We start from the raw sequence: 8,535 nt of genomic DNA on the forward strand, positions 1-8,535 counted from the left end.
TTTTCTTTCACCGTTTAAGCAAGTGATAATTAATTTCTAATACGCACATAATTTTGAAAATCAGAGGTGCGTGCCTGGGGCTTGAACCTCGGACCCCTCGATCGAGAGGCCGCATTTCTTAACCACTATCACTGCCCAGACAGTGTTTAGTATGAAGAAATTGTCATAATAACATGTCGATCTTTGTTAGGCAAAACATTGGATAGATTGATTATTAATATCGGACAATACTAGAAGTTGTCATTTCGCTCTTTGTCGGGCAAAATTTGGATTGTTCGAATATCAATAACGGGTGTATGGTAATAATGCTCATATTCAATTCATTGATCTATCAATTCGATATTCAATTGCTTGTTTCAATAAGTTTGCATGTTTCAATAAAGAAAGTAATTCAATATGTCAGCTTCTCGATCATGTTATTAAGAATGAGCGAGAGGTAAATAGAAATGCCGCGATTATGAATTACAATCTTGATTGTACCAAATGATGTATAGGATTAATAATCATACGCATTGATGATTTATTGGTATTTATACGATGTTCAATTGATACTGTGATTGATCTAAAGTTTATGTGTAAAGGAGTTTTATGAAATTAATGAAATATCACCTTTTTCTATTCAATTTCTTTACATATCTACAAAATTTAATAAGAACTGTCAATTACATACGACAATGTTTGGCTCATGTATGTCTACAGGCATTGAAAGTGTCAGACACGAGACGTGGCAGACAACAATATTTTTCTATATTGTGTCTTGAGGTATGAAGGTATATCCATCGTAACACTGCCGCGTAAAAATGGACCGTGCTTATCAATAATACTATATAGAACGATAGTATTTTGTCACGGCCCGCGTCTGACACGCTCAATGTTTGTAGATATAAACGAAAGTTCACTCGCAATTAAAAAATCCCATACCATTTTAGTATAAGCATGTTTTGAATAGTGTGTTTACGCTTCGAGCGTGGTTGAGTTGAACATACGAGACGGTTGTGAATTAAGAACGATATAATATATACGGTTGAGATATGATCGCTCACTAGTTGTTTTTGCAGATTTTTAACGTTTCGATTCCACTTTTAATCGTTATTATTCTATTTTATTGTAATATGTGTATGCATGTTTTGTGTGTAACGACGCGGCTCACTTCCTACTTTTATCTCCCTTTTTATGAATATTATAATTATGTGTGTGTACTTGATAACTTTATTACGAGAGAGCGTGGATGCCAGGGGATTCTTTAAACTTTAAACTTACTGTCATCGATTCTGTAGTGACCGCATCCTTGCTCAATATAACCATAGGAAACATTCTGCGCGAGATTTCCTTATGAGCGACTGATTATAAAGAATCTTATGTAATCCCTTGGACTTTTTTCATACTAATACTATATTTTTAGATAGGTTTTGAGCTGCGTTTGAATTGGTATAATACGTTTTCCTCATGATAATAAATAATAGTGTAATAATGTTAGGAATAATCTTAATGTATGTGTTAGGTGTCTCTTATGATTATAATACATACTAGTAGATGGTAAAATTGTAACGGTACACGTGATTTGTATATTATTATTACTAATGTAGGGCGTGAGAAAAAAATACTATGTACAGTAGACATTATTGCAGACAAATTTAATTTTTGCATAAAGTAATGTATGTATACGCATAAATAAAACGCAACAACTTTATGGCTCTAGTATAAAATAACTCACGATCGACCATATTTAATATTTTGGAGATGTTTAACATTCGCAAGAGATGGCGCTCGTATCGTGTCATACTAGTATCCTGAATCGTGCTTATAAAGTTTTTAAACATCCAGAATAAATAAACTTGTTAATACGTATCTTTATATAAGTGTCTGCTTGGAAATATTTATACAGGACATACATTTCGTATAGGCCTCACATACGGTCCAATGTTTTTGTGACCTAACTACGCCAGGTGGACTGTGTGTTCGTTTGCTTCTTCAAAAAAACTACCTTCCATTTTTATGTGTATGATACACAATAAAAATAAATTTTGCTGGTATTGTACCCACGCCTCCCACATCACAGGGGAATCTGTGTGGAGTTATAAGTCATTCTTGATTTTAGCGATCTGAGATATTCTATACTTAAGTCTTTAGATTTATACCAAAGAATTTTCTGCTTTTAATGAAACACTGGAGACATTTGTCAATTTCTTTTTTCTATTTATGTATTATGCGTGCGACAACCATTTTTTACTATGCATTTTATGGCTGTATGTTATATATTGTTGGCAAATTTGTTTTAATATATTTTTTACGAATTACGCTTCATCAGAATATTTTGTAAATTATGAACCTTTAGTTTAATAAATGGTAATCATGTTATTATAATGATAAAATGGCCTAAACTAATACTATGCGTGAGGGATTCATGAATCACCCATTTTTTTATTTTATACAACGATTCATCACAATATTTGTACCATGTAACGCTGTAGCACAAATGTATTTCTATTTATTTTATTTATTGAAATTTATTTTATTGCAAATATATTTTTGTTACGATAAAACGATCTCACGCCCATTAAGTTTTTGATATCCATTGTTTTAAAGTTCAGTAAGCAAGGCTACGCACGATGTTTTATGACTGTTCGAGACTTACATATCAAGGTTTTAAAATGTACTTGTACCCTCGAATGTAACACGTAGACAATCGCGGAACATGACAAATACGTTCAAATACACGCATGTAAATAACTTACTCGGGTGTACTTGGTATTCGCCACGTCCGCTTCCGTGTGGAGTCGGATTTTCGGACTACGATTCAAAGGATTAAGCGTCTGTTTTGTGGGCAGAGTTTAGGTATTCGTCATTGTTCGGCAAGTTCGGCGGATTGTTCGGGATAATCTAAACGCGGCATAGTCTGCAGATATATAAGATTTAACGGACAGTCTGTAGTTGACGAGGTGACTCTATTTTTGTCGCTAGTTTCAGCGGTAAAACTGTAATACTTCTCGGGAGTGTCAGTTTCTCATTTTTTAACAATATCCAAGTCTATTGTGTATTACAAGTAAGGTGTTGGTGTAATAATTTTGTACCACCAGTCGCTGCGGGCCTACACTCGCGTGGTTGAACTGATGTCTATGTGTGTAATTATCGTTATTATCCAATGTGTGTTTATTTAAACTAGCCCAAGACCCCACGATGGCCTTGTCGCACAATCAATGTATAATTGTATAAACCCCTTATATCGTATACGAATTATTCATTTTTTGGCTTCCATGGCCCCTTATCACCAGATGATATGTTATCACATTAGTGTGTGAAATATATAAAACATCTTTTTATATGTTCCACCCCGCGAGTGTTACGTAACACAACATATTCGACGCTCACGTGTGCTACAAGTATTATAAAATGTGTTATTAATTTATGAGTAGATTAACTATTAGTAGTAATGATAACATATCCGTTATAAACGTTTTAATTAATAAAAAACAATGTTTGTAGTGAATACTGTATATCTTTAAAAGTATTGTGTCTATTTAATTGCAATAGACGCATTTTATATATTTTATTGCGGTTTACATTTTGAATAATGCATGTATCGGATAATCTGTTCTCGATGTGTATTTCAATGTTAGAGAGAATCAGCTCTGAATGTTACGGTATGAAGATTTCCAATAAATGTTGGTAATATACGGTCTGGGTTTTATTTATGCCTTATTTAGTCCTGTTACAGATCTATTTCATTTTAAACACTAATTTGCCTCATTAATAAAAAAAAACACTTATTCCAAGCTTAATCCATAGTTACACTTGGACTAGTTAATCTTAGAGTACAAAGTATTAACTTCGTTATAACAATGTCATTAATAAACATGGAGTAACCTCGGACTAACAATTCATTTCTTAGTCCGCGTTTATCGAATAAAATATAGCAACACTCAAATTTTTGAAGTAAAAATAATGAGTCAATGAATGAATTAATGTAGAAAAATGACAGTGACAGCGTATATTTTTAAAATGGACAAATTAAAGCTCCACAGCTTTCCAGAGTTCATGATAATCAAACCACTAGTATCGACAAACGACTGAACCGCTAGATAACAGACGTCGTATGCTCGATGCACTAACGCATCATCGTTTAGGTGTGAAAGGTTGAATGTTTTATTATATAATTGTCTGTTCTGGCGTAAAGTGACCGATAATACGTGACGCATTTTCCGTTAGATATGTAACGAGTAACGACCCTTATAAATGAAAAAAATAGGTGAAGCCTTAGTTTTGCCAGAGTTAAACAACTAACTATCTTTATCATGATCATCAGGCAAATATATGTAATACTTATGATAGTATCTAAAGTAATAAACTGTAAAATGGTATAGTCCGCGCCAAATTGCTAGTCCGCTCTGAAGTTGTTGCGCACAACTACAAGCATATATTCTGTAGCAACGTAAGGGCATACTAACGCAGCAATGTATCCGTAGGTAAGAGCGGGCAGCGGACGAGTGCCGGGGTCCCGTGCTGTCTTCGTCCCGCTAATATCTACAATTTGCTTTTCGACGCGACTCGTTTCTATATTTAGAGCGGACTAGCAGTTTGGCGTGGATTATAGCTATATATTTATTAAAAAAGTTAGGTTTTAGGTGTCGAAATAAAACGCAATTTTGCTTTATTAAACGTTCTATTACAGTTTCAAACTTGATCTAAAGTCGTTTACATATCACAAAAAAATAGTTCCGAATCAGAGCAGTTTCTACATTAAAATCCTCATTGGTCCAATTCCGTAACTTCTAACGTACCGTTCGGCGTATACTTTAGGCAGGAAGATGATGTGTATGCAATGTTATTGATTGCTCTATGGTCAGAGAAGATCGAAATGACCTGAAGTAAAGTGTTGTTTTTCAGACTCGGACGCTCCCTTATCATAAGTGTAGGTACAATATTTTATTACAAAACTTTAAAAACGTGTAATATTAGGTGTTTAAATTGATGTTACGATTTCATTTGTTGGTAGGAATAAATAAATACAAAAATTTTGTGTACCGTACACACAAAATTGTAATTTCAAAGATTTTACATTTGACGTAGACCAAAATATATGCTACTTTTAGCATCGGCGTTCGACGATTTAGCTGCACTGCGGAAGCTAGACCAAAAGCTACCAAAAGCTACACCCCGCACACGATTGAGTGTCGGTGGCAGTTACTTTTGGACGCTCAGTCAGCACGAAAAAAATGCGTTGCAACATGAACACTCGCTAAAACACGTTTTTTCGATACCGCGATCGAAAGCAACAAGTCGCCATAATGCTATTCGCCGAAACTGAAAATAGTCTGCTGGAGCCGTAAATTATTATGATGGATCATTTACGAACAGAAGAGATTACAAAATTACACAGAATATTACATGATAAATGCATGTTACCCTAGTAACACAGTCCAAACAGTATGTTTCTTACTTTATAATAGGATCAACCCGTACCCATACTATGCAGATGTTCTGGTTTACAATAGCTCCCATAAAGAACACTTTCCATTTTAGTACATCATTTACTCGTCTTAAAGTGTAATATGTAATGGATCGCCATGTATTTTATACGCCGAAGTGCCAACTCTGCTGTGATTCGGAACTCGAACAGCGAAAGATAATAAGACAGTTCTAAAGATGTTAGCACACAGACCGAGTTGGTCGCAGAAACTGGTAACAGTAAAGTTATAAGTTATAGGTTACACGAACAGTCACTTACAAACTACCAGGCGTCAAAGACGCATTCCTTAATTATAAATGCGCTACTAATATTAATACTAAGAAGATTAATAGTCATAATGCGATTATATATCCTTATATCTAATAACATTTTCAACCTATAGCAGCGAGCCTAAACATTAAACATATAGGGTTCGCAACGCAATTGCAGAGCTAAGTTGTGTCCAAAAATAATAATAAAAATTGAATCGACCGGGAAATTTAATTTTGAATAGTGCAATTTTGTTCAATGTAAGATAGCACGCAATGGATGGTTTCCATCTATATGACATAATCAGCTAGCAAATCCATGTTTAATATTTCTTGTAAGTCGTGTACTGAAATATACGTCTCACGTTTGCCCTGATTATGTCATAATTGTTGATGACAGATGGGAAACAGTTCCATATGGTTTTACAAAACTCGATTTTAGAAATTTCAGGTCATGTTAAAGTTAGTTAAACGTTAAAAATAAGCATTAAGTTAAGCATTAGAAAATGTCCTATATTACTAAAAACACCCGCTTGGTCGAAAAATGTGTTCGTACGAACCCGAATACTAACCCCGTACGTCATAGCTTCGATAAGCCTACTTCCCAGATAAAAACACCCTCTCAACATTGCTTACATCATACATAACAGGCACGTTTGTGCTTACATTTCAGCAACAGTCGGACAAAATATAAACTGGAAGTAGTCCACAGAATCAATTACAGGTACAACTATAATGGCTTAAAAATATCTACATTTAAAATTATAGGAACTTACACAAAACTCTTAAAACATAAAATAAGTTGGTATCTACGTCCAGTATGTAAACGCTTAGCGTAACTTAATATTAAGCTGAAGAAATAATATAATTTGGTTAAAGATAAACTTAATGTTTTTAACGCTTATACTACTAAATGTACGATTATAGGTTAGATATATGCTTTAAAATTACGTAATAGCATAGATTAAACTGTTAATAATAAATACCTTACAAATTAATCGTTACCCTACTTAGCAATAACGTAGATAGCGTTCATAAACTTAAGTAACAACCAACGATCATATTTATTAAAGAAAAAGAAATAAAATCAAACCAACGTATAATTAAACTTATATTTTAAAAACACAAAACACGCAACAAAGTAAATTAAAAGAAAGTTGATGTTTCAAAGGAATTTATCATTGTGTATGGCAACACGGATCGAGATCAATCATGTCCCTACCTGACTAGAATAGTGATAATATTAGTAAAACTTCTAAATTCTATTTGATTATAGTATTAATAACCTAAAGTTTATGAACTTTGTGTTCAATAAACGTTACTAATAAAATATATTACTAACTACACAACAGCAGTCTGGCTGCGTTTTTCGTTTAAATTATTGAGGTTCGTGCGTTGTATCTTTCATAAAATATTACAAAAACAATAAATATAAAAACTAAAAAACATTATCTACTAGAAATATGACACGCTATCACTTATCTTCTACGAATATATTTAACGCCTTATTCGGGTTTTCTAGTATCAGTCCGGTAGTTAGACTTTTATTCAGCACGGAGGCCACTTTCGCTCAATCAATCCCTCGGTCTTACTTAAACTCTGAAGGCGTGCCAAATAAAAGTTATCGTAGGTATCCACAATTTTAAAAAGACAGTGTTAGCAACAACTCGGTTATTAACAATTTTATACACATAGTCAATTTACAACCTCCCCGCAGGGTGTCCAACTTATCTACTCGTCGCTCTCTCAGAGAAGCCGACAATAATTATTCTACTCGTTATTATTAAACAACAACAATATTTGACGAATAAGGCCGATTATTATTCAACATGGTACCCCAAGTTATCGTCTCTTAGTAACGACTCGCGGTGTTAGCGATGTACCTATTCTTTCGAAGGGTGTTAATTCAAAATAGTTCAAATGTAATAACAGTAGAAATGTAAAAAACGAGAAGCTCTGAGATATGTATAGGAGAGAATTTTTAACTAGCAGTTCTTTGTGATAATTTCTTCTAACAATTTAACTTTTTTTAGTAAAATATTATTTCTGTGGATCAAATCTTGAACAGCGCAGGGTAAGTAGGCTCCAAGCCTATATGTTAAAATGATCAAGTCCATGTATAAAAAGAAGAAATAATTATGTTAAGAGATTGAGCTAAAAAACCCAAATACATTAAACATAAGTTAACCTAACAAAGGTTCCTAAACCTTAATAATTATAAAAAAAAAATATATGAATTTACATTTAACCAATTTAAACATTACTTTGATCAACAGTTTTGTTACTGCGAGCCGATAAATGTAGTCTAATCGGAGACTTCACTACAAACTTTAGAGACCTTTAATAAAAGGTACTTAAATATTAAAAAGTTAAATATTACCTAAAATATCACATTTGTGCAATTCTTTACAGGCAGACTACGAAAAACAATTTAAAGGAACTGGCCAGAAGGCATTAATACAGCATAGGTAAAAGAGAAATCGTATCTTGTAATACTGACGCGTTTATTCTTTTCCTTTTATATACGTGGCATTTTAGTGGACCGATTTTGTATTGTTCTCAGGGGATTTCAGGAATATGTAATTTCTTACTTTTCCCTAACATAGTATCGAGTTGGTTTACGAATGCCACTTTTCTATGTGTAAAAATGATATCTGTAATGATCGTAATTTTTCAAAATTTAAAAATTGCTGGTTTGAAGGTTCCATCGACCCTTTATAAACAGATCATGCATGAAGAGTGTTAAAAATTGTTAGACATGTTAGACAGAAGTTCTTGCACTTTGTTAGACATACATATATGATTAGTAACTTTTAATGT

The sequence above is a fragment of the Epargyreus clarus genome, unplaced genomic scaffold, assembly GCF_041222505.1.
Source record: "Epargyreus clarus isolate Ecla_fem2 unplaced genomic scaffold, WU_Ecla_fem_2.2 ptg000007l, whole genome shotgun sequence".
NCBI classification, from domain to species: Eukaryota; Metazoa; Arthropoda; class Insecta; order Lepidoptera; family Hesperiidae; genus Epargyreus; species Epargyreus clarus.